At 47.6% G+C, this 16,680-nt stretch overlaps 1 long non-coding RNA gene across 1 annotated transcript in view; it reads right to left on the bottom strand.

The window, feature by feature from the left end:
- The window catches only part of LOC117062077, a 32,273-nt gene extending 16,345 nt beyond the window's left edge, over window positions 1-15,928 (bottom strand). The window contains exon 1 of the long non-coding RNA XR_004428204.1: window positions 15,888-15,928. This is a non-coding gene — a long non-coding RNA (uncharacterized LOC117062077). The remainder of the gene's footprint in view (window positions 1-15,887) is intronic.
- Between the last annotated feature and the right edge of the window lie 752 nt (window positions 15,929-16,680).

Here is a 16,680-nt window from a genome sequence, read left to right as displayed (position 1 = left end):
TCCCTGAAGACAGATTCTCAGTCGTTGTCAACCACACCACCTGGTCCAGGTGGCTTTTCCACTGTTGGGAACTCCAGGCTTTCTCCTCCACTCTAGAAAGGCTGTGTGAATGCAAGTGAGGCTGCAGGGAATATTGTCTGGGCCTGGGATGGGATGGGGTGGGAGAGCTGAGGACAACTGTGGTGGCAGTCCACTTGGGAAGACAGGGGACACCACATGTCTGAGACTTCAGGGTAATCAAATAGCCCTGGAAGCTCTGAGAAGGTGGGCCCAGCGCTTCAGGGGGCTATGACCCATGCAGTCACACAAGCTCCATGTGTAGATGGGCCCTGAACTTGGTTTAGCTGCTGTCTACTGTTGTCATCTTGAAATTCTTAAAACTTTTGAACAAGGGCCCCATGTGTTCATTTTATTTATTTGTCTGTTTGTTTATGTATTTACTTTTTACAGACAATAAAAAATATATTGTTGATAGACAGGGTCTCACTCTGTCCCCAGGCTAGAGTGCAGTGGTGCAATCATAGCTCACTGTAACCTCAACCTCCTTGACTCAAGCCATCCTCCCACCCCAGCCTCCCGAGTAGCTGTGGCTACAGGCACGCACCACCATGCCTGGCTAATTTTTTTTAATTTTTGGCAGAGACAGGGTCTCACTATGTTGCCCAGGCTGGTGGTGGTCTTAAACTCATGGCCTCAAGTGATCCTCCCGAGTTGCCTCTCAAAGTGCTGGGATTATAGATGTGAGTCACTGTGCCTGGCCCTACATGTTTCTACACTGGGGCCTGAAAATCATGTTCCCAAAACCGCCCAGCAGCAACCTGCCAGCTCTGTGAATTCCTGCAGCATCCCCAAGCACCCCAGGTGAAGAAGTGGAGAAAGGAGGGGGTTTCTAGAGCAAGTGTTTACAAGGAGGCAGAAAAGTTGAGGGGCCAGCAAGAAATCAGTTCAAGTGATCAACCGAGAAGGCATCTAGGATGGATGGAGTCAGCAGGGAACTAATGTATCAGAAGAAAAGGAAAGAGTCTGGGATCTGGGGGTCTTACAGACACCACTAGTTGGAGTAGAGGTAGAAGTGTGATCGCACCAGAAGGACAGGGAGCTGGCTAGTCTGGGGCCACAAAAATCAGAGTTTAGGGGAAGATAAGGCAAGCTGTGGCTGTTGATGATGGGACCAGGCTGGGGATGGGAACGGGTGGAAGGATGGGAGCAGTGTCTAAGAAGCAAGTGGAGCACAGTCCCTGATATTCAGAAATTTAGGCAGGCAGGCAGCACCAGAGAAGTGGGTCACTAAGGACAAGGGTCCCAGCCACTGTGCAGGGATTCAAGGACAAGACTGGAGAGGGGGGTGTCCGAGCCCTAGAGGGACTCGGGCCTGGACAGGTTCTCAGAACCAAGGCTAGAGCACCAGTGTCCCCATGCCTCCCCCAGAAAAGCCCATAACAAGAATGGCACACAAGAAAAATGGCCAGGTGGGCTGCCTGGGAAGGTCAGCATCTCCTTTGCCATGGCTCCTCCCGTGGATGCCCATTACTCTGTCCATCATTACCGTTTGGCACAACCCTCCCCCCTCCACAACACTTTGGTCTCCCTGGATAGCCTGGAGGCTCCTGAAAGGGAGACACTTTCTCCCCTTTACCTGCTCATCCCCAACACTAAGCAAGGTGTTTGGCACATAGTAGGTGCTTAATAAATGGTGTCTGACTGGCTGAGCGCCGGCCAGCTGGAACACGGATGGTAGCCCTGTTGGACAGTGAGAGGGAGGCAGGGATGCATAAAAGGGGCATCTGCCAGCTCTGGTATAGACCACCTGGGTTCTAACCCTGCCTCTGCTACTGCTAAATGGACCATCTCGGCCAAGTTATCCAACCTCTGCCCCGTGTTTCCTCATTATAAAATGGAAATTTTCATTTTGTATTATGTACCTTTGAGTAAATGTGTACATAGCACTTAGAATAGTGCTGGACAGCACTTTAGAAGGCGGAGGCGGGCAGATCAGTAGGTCAGGAGATCGAGACCATCCTGGCCAACACGGTGAAACCCCGTCTCTACTAAAAACACAAAAAATTAGCCGGGTGTGGTTGCAGGCGCCTGTAATCCCAGCTACTCCGGAGGCTGAGGCAGGAGAATCGCTTGAACCCGGGAGGCGGGGGTTGCAGTGAACCCAGATGGCACCACTGCACTCCAATCTGGGCGACAGAAAGAGACTCCGCCTCAAAAAAAAAAAAAAAAAAAAGAGCTGGACATGCCACACACTTGCTAACACTATCATTAATATGACAGGTAAATAACATTTTGTGTGTGGCGTGTTGCAGCTGTCACAGCCGCCAGCAGACAGCTGGTGACAGCAGACAGCAGACTTTCTGGTGACTCCCTCACCAGTAAGCACCGCGGCTTGACGTAGGTGTTGCCCACCGGGTACCAGAAGGCGACCCCCTTCTCGCTCCCCAGTGAACGTTCCTAAAACATCTGCGGGGTCCAAGAGCACAGGGAGAACAGCGCCCCTGGCGCAGGCTGCGCACCCACCCGGAGGAGGCAGCGCGTCAGTCCTGAGGTCCCCGCCACCTGCTCCCGGAGGACGGCCGCCCGGGGCTGTGCGCTGGGTAGGTGCGGAGGCGACCACCTCCCAGACGCCGGGCCCGAGCTGCGGCGCGCCCACTCTCTGCTTCTCCGAGCGGCGAGCGCCACCTGGAGGCTCCCTCGAGATCTGCATTTAGGAGGTGACAGGTCGTTTCATGGTTTTATTCATTAAACGTTTATCGAGGCCTGGCGCGATGGTTCACGCCTGTAATCCCAGCACTTCGGGAGACCGAGGAGGGTGGATCACTTGAGGTCAGGAGTTTGAGACCAGCCTGGCCAACATGGCGAAACCCCATCTCTACTAAAAATACAAAAATTAGCCGGGCATGGTGGCACACACCTGTAATTCCAGCTACTCATGATGAGGCTGAGGCACAAGAATCGCTTGAACCCGGGAGGCAGAAGTTGCAGTGAACCGAAATGGAGCCACTGTGTGTTAGGCTCTGGTGACGTGGGGAGAAATAAAGATAATGTCTTGTTTCCCACGACATTAATAGCATGATGGGGAAGACAGGCCATCAACAATGTGCAACACTAAGGGCTAGGAAAGAGGTGGATACAAAGGAAGGAATAAGGAATGCACTCATTCCTTAAGATGTTCATTGGTGCCAGGTACTGTTCAAGGCACCAAAAAGAATGGAACTAGGCCGGCGCGGTGGCTCAAGCCTGTAATCCCAGCACTTTGGGAGGCCGAGACGGGCGGATCACGAGGTCAGGAGATCGAGACCACCCTGGCTAACACGGTGAAACCCCGTCTCTACTAAAAAATACAAAAAACTAGCCGGGCGAGGTGGCGGGCGCCTGTAGCCCCAGCTACTCGGGAGGCTGAGGCAGGAGAATGGCTTAAACCCGGGAGGCGGAGCTTGTAGTGAGCTGAGATCCGGCCACTGCACTCCAGCCTGGGCGACAGAGCGAGACTCCGTCTCAAAAAAAAAAAAAAGAATGGAACTAAACAGAGCTCCTGATCCCAAAGAGCTCATAGTGGAGGGACAGTCAGACAAGCTTAGAAGTACACAACAGGCCTAAGAAGGAGCCAGCCTGGGGACCAGAGGTGTCCGAAGGGAAGTCGAGGAGGTATTGCAGGAAAACGTGATATATTAAATCTTAAAGAATGGGCAGGATTTTGCCAGGCTTGGTGACAAGATATCTTCTGTAAAATCGTGGAACTGAAAAGAAAGGATATAGGTTGAAGAAGGGCTAGTTCTGTGTCTGAAATACAAGGAACGTGAAAGAGAAGTGCTGGGACATGGGGCAACAAAAGGAGTTTGGGGCCAGATCGTGAAGGCCTTGGTTTAATAGGTGAAAAAGTTCAAATTTGACCCAGGTAGCTGGCAGAGTCAGAGGTTCTAAAGCAGAGACCTACTCTATAGAAAGCTCACCATAAAGTACAGCAGTGACGGTGGATGAAGATACCAACAGCTCAACCTCCTATGTGCCAGGGAAATGCTGAGCTCTTGGCACCTGATATTTATCTTAATTCTCTAAATGGGCCTATGGGGTAAGCATATTATTATCCCAATTTTATTGGAATACTTCCCTACTAGGGCCCCTAAACAGGTAGCCATCAAATGCCTGATAAATTCGAGCTAGCTTTAAATTCTAGTCACTACAGAGCAGAGCCCTTCCATCGCACTGAGCTGAAGGAGCCAGATGGACATTACAGAGAAGACCCACTCAGTGGGTGAAATCAACAATGCCTAATGACTATCTAGATCTGCAAGATGAAGAATAGGAAAGAACTGAAGACAAGATTACAATGAAAAGTTTGATTTTGAAATAATATATTTTTAAGAGCTGAGAAAAACCTTATCCGTCATCCGGAACAACTGCCTATTCTACCCACACTCCCAACACCACATCAGCGCACGTGTGTCTGTACTCACCATTCTACCTTGCCTCCTGCTGGCATGGACAAGTGCTGCATGTTCCTAAGTGCCGCCTTCTGCTGTGCACTGGATCCCGTCCTTGTGCCCACTCAAGAACATCACTTCATCCATTGGTCCTTCTCTCACATATGAAATTTTTGGTCTTTCTACTGAGTCATTCCCATAAAGATACATGTGTACTACAATTTATCTCATCTTAAAAAATAATAAAAATAAAAATATTTCCTTGACCTCAAATCTCATACCCCCGCCATTCAATTACACCAATCCTCTCCAAAAGTTATTTATACTCAAACTCCACCTTCTCTCCTCTCATGCTTTCTTGAACCCACTTCAATCAGTTTCATTCTCACAACTTTGCCACAATTACTCTTCAGGTCCACATTGCAAATCCAAAGGGCAGTTGAGAGTCCTCGTCTTAGATGACCCATCAGCAGCCTTCCACACAGTTGAGCCTCTTCACTCGAGTGCCTAAGGCCATGCACATTCTTCTCTACTGACACTCACTTCCTTGTGATCCTGACTGGCCTCACGTTTACAACTCCGAATGCATTCTTTGCAGCCTGAACTCTCCTCTGAACTTCAGACCCATACATCCCCAAAAGCCGACTCAACATCTGCACATGGATGCGTAATGCGTTCACACGTAGCATGTCCAAAAGCAAATTCCTAATCCTCCCCCTTCAAACCTGTTCCTCCCATTTGCTGCCACAGCCTTTTCCATCTCAGGAAATGAAAACTCTAATCTTTTGTTCAGAATAAATGCTTTCATCATCATGTTATCTGTATTTGTCAATATAAATTAGGTGATGCTTCCGTAGCAAAGAACCCCAAAAATCTCAGGGTCTTAACACCACAAATGTTCATGTTTTTGCTGATGTCCAGGCTGAGTTGACAGGAGACTCCACTCATCAGTTTCACTGAGGGACTAAGGCTGTATCTTGACAAAATGTTTCCATGTTTTTTGAGACAGAAGAAGGGGCATGTTGCAGGGTCTTGCACTTGCAGTGAAATGCTTCTGCCCAGAAGCCCCATGCACCTCTTCTGCTTACATTTTATTGTCCAAAACAAGTCATATGGCCACACCTAACTTAAAGGAGGGTTGGAAGCACAAACTTACCAAGTGCCCAAAAAAGAAAACAACCAGTTGGGCATGGTGGCTCACGCCTATAATCCCAGCGCTTTGGGAGGCCGAGGCGGGCAGATCACGAGGTCAGGAATTCGAGACCAGCCTGGCCAACATGGTGAAACCCCATCTCTAATAAAAATACAAAAATGAGCTGGGCTTGGTGATGGGCACCTGTAATACTGGCTACTCAAGAGGCTGAGGCAGAGAATTGCTTGAACCTGGGAGGTGGAGGTTGCAGTGAGCCGAGATTGTGCCACTGCACTCCAGCCTGGACAACAGAGCAAGACTCCATCTCAAAAAAAAAAAAGAAAACAACCAAAATATTTGTGAACAATTCTAATGATGACCACATCATGCTCAACTCCTTTTTTGCCCCCCTATTTGCACTTGCAATCCACCAGCAAACCTTGTCTGACTTTCCAAAATTATCCAGAAATCTGACCTCTTCTACAGCTCCTCCAAAGCACCAACATCTTTCACCTGGGTAATTACAATAGCTTTTACTGGACCCCTGGCTCCTGCCCTTGACTCCTCCTACCCCCTACAGCCTGTTCTCCACACAGCACCAGAGCAATTCTTTTAAACTTGTAACTCCACTGCTCAAACCCCCCTAATATTTCCCATGTGACTGAGTGTGAAAGCCAGAGACCTTCCAGTGACCCATGATGCTACACAACCTGCCCACTTTGTCCCCACTTCTGGAAACTAATCTCCTGCCAGCTTCCTCTTCATTCCCTCTTGTCCAGCCACAATTCTTCCTGGGACATCGAGCGTGTTCTTCCTGGGACATCGAGCGTGCTCAGCCTCAAGGCCTTTGCACCCACTGTTTCTTCTCCCTGGAATGCTCTCCCCAGGTAACCATATGCCTTTCTCCTTCAGGCCTCTGCTCAAATATCTCCTCCTAGAAGCCTTCCCTGATCACTTTATGTAAAATCACACACATACACACACACACTCCACTCACATGTCCCTGCCCCCTATCCTGTTTTATTTCTCTTCATAGACCTTGTCACTGTCTGGCACATTATATATTTGATTGAATTTGCTTAATATCTGTTTCCCCACCAGAATATACATTTTATGCAGGCAGGATTTTCTTTTGTCCCTACAGCATCTCCAATGCTTAGAACAAAAATGTGTCAAACGTGAAGAAGTGAGGCCCAAGGCTGGTCAGTGCAGAGCTTGAAGTAAACTGTAACTCTCTGGACCCTCTGTCCAGGGCACCTCTCAGTGTGCCATGAGGCATTTTGAAAGGATGTAGTGGGACACAGATCACTTGGGGAATGAAGAGCTGGCGGGTGACCTGAGCCAGAGCTAATACCAGAGTGTGGGAAACTGGAGTGACTGCTCCACACTTCGCACTGAAGGCCCTCCCTGTGGGATATGGCTATGGGCAGCAGCTGGGGGAAGCCCTCAGAGCTCCGTTCTGTGTGCTGAAGAAACCACATGCAGACACCTGGGAAGTATGTCTCAGTCTGGTGGTGATCCTTGTGATTGGTACCCAAGAGGCTACCAGGCTTCTTCTTATTATTAACATGGTGGAAATAAAATGAGACTTACTGCAGGGAAATGTTTGTGGGGAGAGACATTGCGTTGATCAAGCAACCAGCACTCTCCAGCTGTTCCATCCAGCACCTGCTCTGTTCCCAGCTCCACCTCAGCCTTGCCTCTGGTCTCATCCTCAGACCTAGCAGCAGCATCTCGCCCTCCTGCCCCTGCAGAGCCTGACCTCAGCACAGGCCCCAGCACCAAAAGCTGGCCCTTCCCCAGTGTGTGGTCTGGCCTCACCTCACCATTTTGTCCTCAGCAATGGGCAGCCACAAGGAGTGGAAGAGCAAGAGCACAGCCAGAGCTGTCAGGATCCTGCTGGAAACAGCAGGCACATGCTCCCATTGGAACGGGAAGGCATCAGCAGTTTCTCAGTGCCACCCAGTGAGTGAAAGGTGAGGGATTTACTAAGAACATGTACAAGTTGCTCAAGAAAATGGTTCCAAGCAAGCTCAGCTGGGCTGACACTGCCTGTGCTGGCTTGTGAGCCACACACCTGGGGGCCCAGCCCATCCCCTCACTGTGGACATGGATTCAGAATAGCCACATGAGCATCAAGGCTGCATCAGCACATCCATGAAGTCCCTAGGGGGACCCTGGGCATGGTATTCAGGCCTCTGACTGTGAAATATATGTGTCCTAACACCAAATGTATCAGAGTTGACCTGATTGCAAACTTGTTTCAGGCCCACTGGGTGATCCAGGATATCTGGCTAGCAATTGTCCGCCTCTCACATCATCACTGATCACTGTTCTCTCTCCGTCTCTCTCTCACTCCCTCTCTCTCGTGCTTTCTCTCTCTTTTTCTCTCCCTCTACCTTCATCACTTCCATCAGAATAAAGTATGCTGTAATTTCCCTCATCTCTTTAAAGACAAAAAAACCCCATTGGCCTCACATCCCACCCACACCTCTATCTCATTTCTCTGCTGATCTTTATTCCAAACACCCCCAAAGACCCAACAATGCTCATGGCTCTCATCTCCATCTCTGCCTTCAGGAATCCACACCAGGGTTTCTCCCCGCAGTTCCCCAAAACTTCCCTGGTCCAGGTCAACACTTACCTCCTCTCTGCCTAATGCCCTGGTCAGCCCTCAGCCACATCCACTCCACCCTGCCCACATTTGACACAGAGGGTGACGCGTGCCCCTCTCCTTGATGACATGGTGTCCAACACATCGGTCCCCAAAAAACCCCTTTCTTCTCTCCTCCCATTCTAGTTGCATCCGCATGGCACCTTTTCTGCCTCTTCTTTCGTACCTCTTAATTTTGGAAATCCCCAAAATCTCCAAGATTTAGCCATACTAAATCTCTTTCTCTTACTCATATTCATTTTTAAGGTGATCTCACACAGTTCTGTGATTTTAATACATTTATCAATTTAAGACTCCGTAATGTTCAACTCTACCTTAATACTCTCCTAAACTTTAGTCCCTCCATGACTCAACTACCTATGCAACACCTAGCAGCACAAACTTAACACACACAAAAGTTTCTCCTTGCTTTCCTTTCTTCCTCCCTCCCTTCTTTCTTCCTTGCCACCCTTCTCCTTTCTTTCTTTATTTTCCTTTTTTATCCTTTCTCTTTTTTTTTTTTTTTTTTTTGCTTCTTGTGATAGGGAATTTCTAACATCCACAAAAATAGAAAGCCGGGCTGGTATAGTGAATCCCCGCATACTCATCACACAGGTTCAGCAATTGCTAACTCATGGTCAATCTTGTCTCTTTTCCCTTTGGCCTGAATTATTTTGAAGCCAGTCCTATAGATGTTGGATCATTTTATCTGTATATATTTCAGTTTACATCTCAAAAAGATAAGGCCTCATTTCTAAACATAATTATCACACCATTATTACATTCATTTAAAAAATCTTAACATCTCTGATATCCAGTCAGTGTTCAAATTTCTCATTGTCTCATAATTTTTTGTAAGCTTGATTGAGAATCCAAATAAGGCCCTCCCAGTGCAATGCATGTTATATCTTTTATATCTCTTTTAATCTATATGTTCTCTCTCCATCTCTTTTTTCTTTTCAATTTGTTTGCTGAAACAAGGATCTAGAGACTTTTCCTTACCTCGGATTTTCCTGAATGCACCCCATGCTATAGTCTAACATGTCCCACCCCCTGCTCTAGTATCTGCAAATTGGTGTTTGGATTCTAGAGGTGATGGTGTGGTCTCCCATCAAGAGGCATATATTGTCTGTTTTTCTCTCTTTTTGCCATATTTAGAGAAGTTTACGTTCACTGTCTGGGCCTATTACCTCATGAAGATTGCCAGATGGTGACATTCAAAACCTATCATTCTTCTTCATTCATTAACTGGGATCCCCTCATGCAAAGAAATGTCCCCTCATCTACTATTTGGTTACCCTGAGGTAAAGTTTGTACAGGAAAGGCAGTACAAAATGGTTGTTCTTTCCATTTTTAACTAGTTTTTAAAATAATGAATTGATTCCCTGTCATTCTCCAAAAGATATCAATTACGAGACCAATGTTAGTATCACCATAAATTCATGGACCAAACACATTTGATGATGTTTCCATCCACTGTGGTTTTATCCTTTTGATGCTCGCATTATCCCATTTTCAGCAAGCGGGAGCCCCTCCTAGTTGGCTACTGAGTACTGTTGACAGGACCCTAATCGTCTTTGATGGTTTCCTTGCTCTCTGGTACTTCAAGAAGCTCCAAGACATCCGGTCCATGTTCTGCCCCAGACTGTGGATCCGCAAACCTGGCAAACGGTGTTCAAGCCCACAATCGGGTGCTCGGGTCACTGCTGCTCCTAGGTTGGTTCAAAAGAAGTCTCTTGATTTTCCTCTCAGAACTTATACTGCTTTCAGTTTTCCCCATGTCTGTAGATGGCAGCTCCATTCAGTCATGGAATGGAGACAAAAACCTCGGAGTCAGCCTTGAGTCTCTCTTTCCTTCACACATATATCTATTCTATCAGCAAATCTATTGGTTTCATCTTCAAAACACACCCAGACCCTGACCACTTCTTACGGCTGACGCCACCACTCCCTGGTCTATCATCTCTCACCTGGCCTTCACAGTCGCCTCATGACTGGTTTTTCTGTGTCTCCCTGTTGTCTCCATGGCAGCTAATGTGCACTTTTTAAAATTTAACTCAGACCTTGGCACTCTTTTGCTCAAAACCATTTCCAGTGACTACTCATTTCACTTAAAATCCAAAAGTTGGCCAAGCATAGTGGCTCACCCCCGTAATCCCAGCACTTTGGGAGGCCGAGGGAAGCAGAACACTTCAGCCCAGAAGTTCGAGACCAGCTTAGGCAACATGGCAAAATCCCATTTCTACAAAGTACCAAAAGATCAGTTGGGTATGGTTTTGCATGCTTGTAGTCCCAGCTACATGGGAGGCTGGGGCAGGAGGATTGCCTCAGCCTAGGAGGTCAAGGCTGTAGCGAGCCATGTTTGCATCACTGCACTGCAGCCTAAGCAACAGAGTGAGACCCTCCCTGTCTCAAAAAAAAGAAAAAAGAAAAAACAAGACTCCAAACATGTCCCAGCGGTTTGTAAGGCCTTTCTCTCTCTTCCTGCCCATTTTCCTCACTCTCCCATGTGCTGACTGTGCCCCGCCACACTGGCCCTTTCTGTTCCTCAACAGGTTTTGCCACTCCCTCTGCTTCAAAAGCTCTCCTCCCCCACATAGCCACGTGGCTCTCCCTCACCTCCTAAGGTTTCGATTCCATTTTCACTGTTTCAGAAAGACCTTTCTTCACTCGGTATGGGATAGCCACACTGCCCCACACCATCATTCTCTAGCCGCTTACCCTGCTATATTGTTCTTTATAGCACTAAGCACACGTGACGTAACACACGTTACATGTTCATTCTCTCACTCCTAGGATGCAGGGCAGAGGCTTGTGTGTTTTGTTCACTGCTGTATCCCCAGCATCTAAAACAGTGGTCCAGTAATGGTTCATCCAATGTTTGTTAAATAACTGAATGAATGAGTGAGTGTATTCAGGCAAGAGAGAAAAGGGTACACGTGGAGAGAAGGTTGAACATCTGGGGTAATTTGCTAATGGTGGGGTTCCAGGAGGCACAAGGGAAGGGTTGAGAGGAAGAGAGGAGTAAAAGGTTAGGTCCTCCAGGGAGGGGTGCTTGCAGCACTGACTAATGAAGTCACGTGTCATGTGAGGTGAGCTTCCCATTAGCCTTAAATAGGGCAGATACCAGAGCTAAAAGACAAGGGACTGGGCGCTTCCTGTTTAAGGTGGCCTCTGCTCAGAAACAGTGGACTTTAGGCAGCTGGCTTAGGACGGTGAGGGGCCTACAGACTTCTTATTTAGTCTTTGGAGGAGGTGGTGTTGACCCCTGAGTTCACTCTGCCTGGTGAGGCATTACCAACCGGAAATATTATGGAGCCCTCCCCTGTCCCAGACTCTCCAATGTAAATGTTCCTTCCTAGTCGTCTACAAAAGTATACCTCGTCCAATCTGCAGACAAGCCAGGATTCATCACTAAATCATAAGCAAGAGTATTTATTCCAGAGAGCAGGAATGGACAATGATATAAAGATGAACAATGTGAAGGAGAGGGATAAGCACCCAGGGGCTTCCATAAATAGAAGACAAGAGAACCCAGAAGTCTCTGTATTTGGCTAGATGCCAAGCAAAGCTGAGCAAGGCCGTGGAAGCATCCCAGCAAAAGGCCAGGGGATGTCTAGGTGCATATTTCAGAACATGTACCTTCACAACCAGCCCAATCTCCACTGCCACCACAGCATTCAGTGAGAGCGTTTAAATTACTGCTTTACAATAAACCTAAGCAATTGCAGCTTTTCGTTTAGACTGTCCAGTGTGGACTGCTTACCTCGAGAAGTCTGCCCATCTTTTTAAGATAATCAGCTCACTCTGGCTGAAGATTCAGGCGTTCGAGGGTGATCTATGCAGAAGGGGGCCCAAAGGCACTGGAGGTGACAGGAGTCAGTGGGTATGGACAGTGTCCTGACAAACCCTGCCTGCTCCCCCCACACCTCACCACCCTCACCTCTGCTTCCCGTGCCCACCCTCTGGGATGGACAAGCCTTCCTAGCAACTTCCGCTTCCTCTCCTCCAGCTCCTCCACCCTTGCTATGTTGTCTATACCTTAGGAAACAGAGAAAACACACAGGACTTTAAACGAATCTGCTTGTTTGGAGGGATCTAAATGAAAGAGATCCAGCCAGTGTCTAAGCCTGGAGCAGCCTCCTGTCTTTGAGGGGTGCCTACATTGGAGTTTTAGGAGAGGATAATCAGGATGTAAACGCTGGGATGGTTCCACACGAAGGCGCCTCTGAGGCGGAGCTGCTGATGGCTCAGAGATAGGTCATTTGCCACGTGTAGTGCCCAGTGCTGCCTCCAGGGGTGCTATCTCTCATCAGGGTCCGGTTCAGCATCTGGTGCGAAGTGGAGTAGATACCCCAGCACAGGGGTCGCAGCTGACTGGCAGTCACTGGGAGCCCTCTAAGAGGCCACTTGGGCTCAGAAATCAGGGGACCACAATAGGCTGAAGACTGGAGGCTCTTTCTCAGGTGGCTCTGGCCTGTGTCATCCCCCAGGGACTCTTGCTCCATCCTGGGGAATACCTGATTTGGAACATCTGATCCCCTGGTGAGAGAGGGCTCAGAACTAGATCTAATCTGATTTCAGCAGTATGACATTTCTTGCATCCCAGTGTTTGTGTAGCAATTTCATACTTGCTTCATGCATAATGTGTATAAACCAAATAATAAACATGCAAAAACCATTTTCCTGATATTTTCATCCTGTGAAGCATAGGTAAATGGCCTTAGGGGCTTAAAACATCAGAGGCTTAAAAATGTATAGAAAGTTGCCAAAGAAGTGGTCGCCGGGTCCTGTTAGAGGTAGAATTCTGCTTGTATAGAAGGCGGAGCTGGTTCCCTAGGTTGATTCTGGAGCGCCAAAGCAAGTACATTCCTGGCACAACTGAGCTATTAGAGAAGAAAAACACAATTGGAGGCTGAGTGCTGCATCCCCTACCCCAGTCCCAGGGTCAGCAGGCAACTGCAGGTGTTCCTGACATTTTCCACTGCTTATTAAAAAGGAAAACATTGGCCGGGCGCGGTGGCTCAAGCCTGTAATCCCAGCACTTTGGGAGGCCGAGACGGGCGGATCACGAGGTCAGGAGATCGAGACCATCCTGGCTAACACGGTGAAACCCCGTCTCTACTAAAAAATACAAAAAACTAGCCGGGCGACGTGGCGGCCGCCTGTAGTCACAGCTACTTGGGAGGCTGAGGCAGGAGAATGGCCTAAATCCAGGAGGCGGAGCTTGCAGTGAGCTGAGATCCGGCCACTGCACTCCAGCCTGGGTGGCAGAGCGAGACTCCGTCTCAAAAAAAAAATAAAATAAAATAAAAATAAAAATAAAAAGGAAAACATTTAATAAAACAAAACACACACTTGTCGCTCAGCAGCCTTGAAGTCCAGACACTGCCAAGGATACTGATTCCCATTTACATCAATGCTCTGACTGGCACTTCTTGTCTGCTTTCCCTGGAAATGGGGTTGCAGCCTGGAAAACAGAGTGCAGTGGGAGAATAAAACACGCTTATCCCAAAATGAAAGAAGGGGAAAGGCCACACCCTCTCTAGATAATACTATGACAAAGGCCTCACCCCAGCCCCTTCGTGCATAAGATTCTGCACTCCCTCTAGGGATGTTTGTGGGATTCCCTGCAATGCTGACACCTGAGAGCCTGGACCACATCCCACAGTCCTAGGATTTTCAGGTATTCATGCCAGCAGCAGATGGAGCTTATGAATAACAGAATACAAATGTTCAAGTTAAGTAGGAGCTTAGATATCCTTTTTTTATTATTTTTATTTTTGAGATGGAGTCTTGCTCAGTCGCCCAGGCTGGAGTGCAGTGGCACGATCTCGGCCCACCGCAACCTCTATCTCCTGGGTTTAAGTGATTCTCCTGCCTCAGCCTCCTGAGTAGCTGGGATTACAGGCGTGTGTCACCATGTCCAGCCATTTTTCGTACTTTTAATAGAGATGGGGTTTCACCATGTTGGCCAGGCTGGTCTCAAACTCCTGGCCCTAAGTGATCCACCCACCTCAGCCTCCCAAAGTGCTGGGATTACAGGTGTGAGCCACCGCACCCAGCCAAATATCCTTATTTCATAGAGCAGGATGGCAGGCCCAGAAGGTCAGGTGAACCACCCAGATGATGGGCAATGGCAAATGTTCCCTCTTGTCCACACCATTGCTCTTACCCACCCAGGGCAGTGGGAGGCCTGTGAAATCTCTGACATTGTTTTCAAACATGTTTGGAATCATAGGCAAGTAAAGACTACTGCTGTCCAAGAAGAAAATAAAAATCACCTGTAATTTTCCCATCCCAGAAATAACATCTGTGAATGCTGTGGAATATATATCTGCCTCTGTGCTTGTCTCTCCCCCTCGCCTTCTAATTCTATGCTCAACACCACAGAAAGCACAGCTTTCAAGCACATATATAAGGGTTATGACATTGTCTATATACAGGTCATAGAGGATTACTTGATAAATTCCAAAGAATCAATGTCATACAGATCATGTTCTCAGACCAGAATGCCAAAAAATTAGAAATAACAAAGGAATAGTTTATAAAAACATATTACTGGAAACTAAGAGAATATATTTTAAAAGGTAAAAAAAAATAGTATAGCAAATTGCTAGTTACTTAGAGTGTCAATGAAATGGCAATGTATCAAAATGTGTAGGACTTACAGCAGTAGATAAAGGGAAATCACAACTTCAAACACAAGTAAAACTGTAAATTCAAGAAGCTGGAATAAGAGCAATAGATCCAAGGAAAAAGAAGGAAAAATAAGTAAAGAAAGACAAAAATCAGAGTGGAGAAGGAAAAAATGACCAACTCAAAAGCTAATTATTTGAAAAGATTAATGAAATAAAATTCTGGCAAGACTGATCAAGAAAAAGTGAGAAAGGCCAGGCACGGTGGCTCACGCCTGTAATCCCAGCTTTGGGAGGTCAAGGCAGGCGGATCACAAGGTCAGAAGTTCAAGACCAGCCTGTCCAATACGGTGAAACCAGCTGGGCCTGGTTGTGCGCGCCTGTAATCCCAGCTACTCCAGAGGCTGAGGCGGGAGAATCGCTTGAACCCGGGAGGCGGAGGTTAGAGTGAGCCGAGATCGCACCATTGCACTCCAGCCTGGGCAATAGAGTGAGAGTCTGTCTCAAAAAAAAAAAGAAAGAAAGAAAGAAAAGAAAAAGAGAAAATGAAATTGCAAATAGATAAAAACCTACAATGAAAAAGGGAGGAAAACAATTAGAGCACAACAAAGATCCAAGAATAATGTAATTGCAGTAACCCTTCTGAAGTGGCGTTGTCAAATTATCAAACCTAAACCTGATCATGGATTTGAGACGGGATAGTTCCTTTGACCCGCTTCATGGGCAGAAACTGGAGTGGCTCCTTTCACTCAGCACGTCACTGGCCACTCCTCGCATGAGGGAACATAAGAGCAAGCGGGTGCAGGAACCTGAGCAAAGGAACCCTAGAACCCGCAGGTCGCTCCTCTCTGGAGGGATCAGGCTCTATGCATGCTACACAGCAGTGTACAAGCATGTTACAACCAGCTGTCTTTCAGCTCTGCCGTCCAGGGACGGCCAAGTGCCAACCAGCTCAGTGGAGAGTCAGGGTGGTAGCCCCTGCCCTCTTGGCACCTAGATTCTCGTTTGGCGTCCAGGAAGAATCAGCTCACACGAACTGTTTGAAAGGTGATGAATGCGGAAGACTGTATTGAGCGGTAGGTGGCTCTCAGCGGAAAGGAAGGCTTGGAATGGAGATGGGAAGGTGATCTTCCCCTGAAGCCCGGCAGTCTCCGGCCAGGTCCCTCTCCAAAGCTGCACCGTCTGGTCAGCTGCATCTATCCATTGTCTCTGACACTCAGTTGCTTCTCTGCCCGCCGCTCAGCCGCTTGCGTTGCTCTGCCAGCTGAAGTCTTTTAGGGACACAGGATAGGGGTGGGGCAGGCCAAAAAGGCAACATTTGCGTGGAAAAACAGGATCACCTGTTTTCACTTAGGGCCGTGGTTTCTGGCTTAGGGATGAGGTTTAGCTGGGAGCCCAGTCCTTCTGTATCAGATTGAGATTTAACTACCAACTTACAGGAATTCAGAGGACAAGGGAACGTGTCAAACTAGAGATGCAATCATGGGAAACTGGGAGGAAAATGGAAAGCTGAAGAGAAACAGAGGTTATGAGAAATTAAAAGGCAGGTCTGCCAAGTGCAATGTGTAAACTTTGGATTCTGATTCAAATGACAAGGTTATCTCCCCCGCCAAAAAAGAAAAAGAAAAAAGATATTCGTGAGAAAATTGGAAGTTTAAACACTAATTGGGGGTTTCTTGATGTTGATAAATTATTATCTGGGGAGGAGGTTAATGACATTGTGAACAGGTTGAAAAAGAGTCTTTGTCTTTTGAAGATTTTTACCGGAGTAAATTTCAATTTTCAGGTGTCATTATATAATGTCAGAGATTTACTTGAAAGAATTATGAG

The sequence above is a fragment of the Trachypithecus francoisi genome, unplaced genomic scaffold (assembly GCF_009764315.1).
Source record: "Trachypithecus francoisi isolate TF-2019V2 unplaced genomic scaffold, Tfra_2.0 Lachesis_group17, whole genome shotgun sequence".
NCBI classification, from domain to species: domain Eukaryota; kingdom Metazoa; phylum Chordata; class Mammalia; order Primates; family Cercopithecidae; genus Trachypithecus; species Trachypithecus francoisi.
This window is presented reverse-complemented; position numbering and strand designations above follow the sequence as displayed.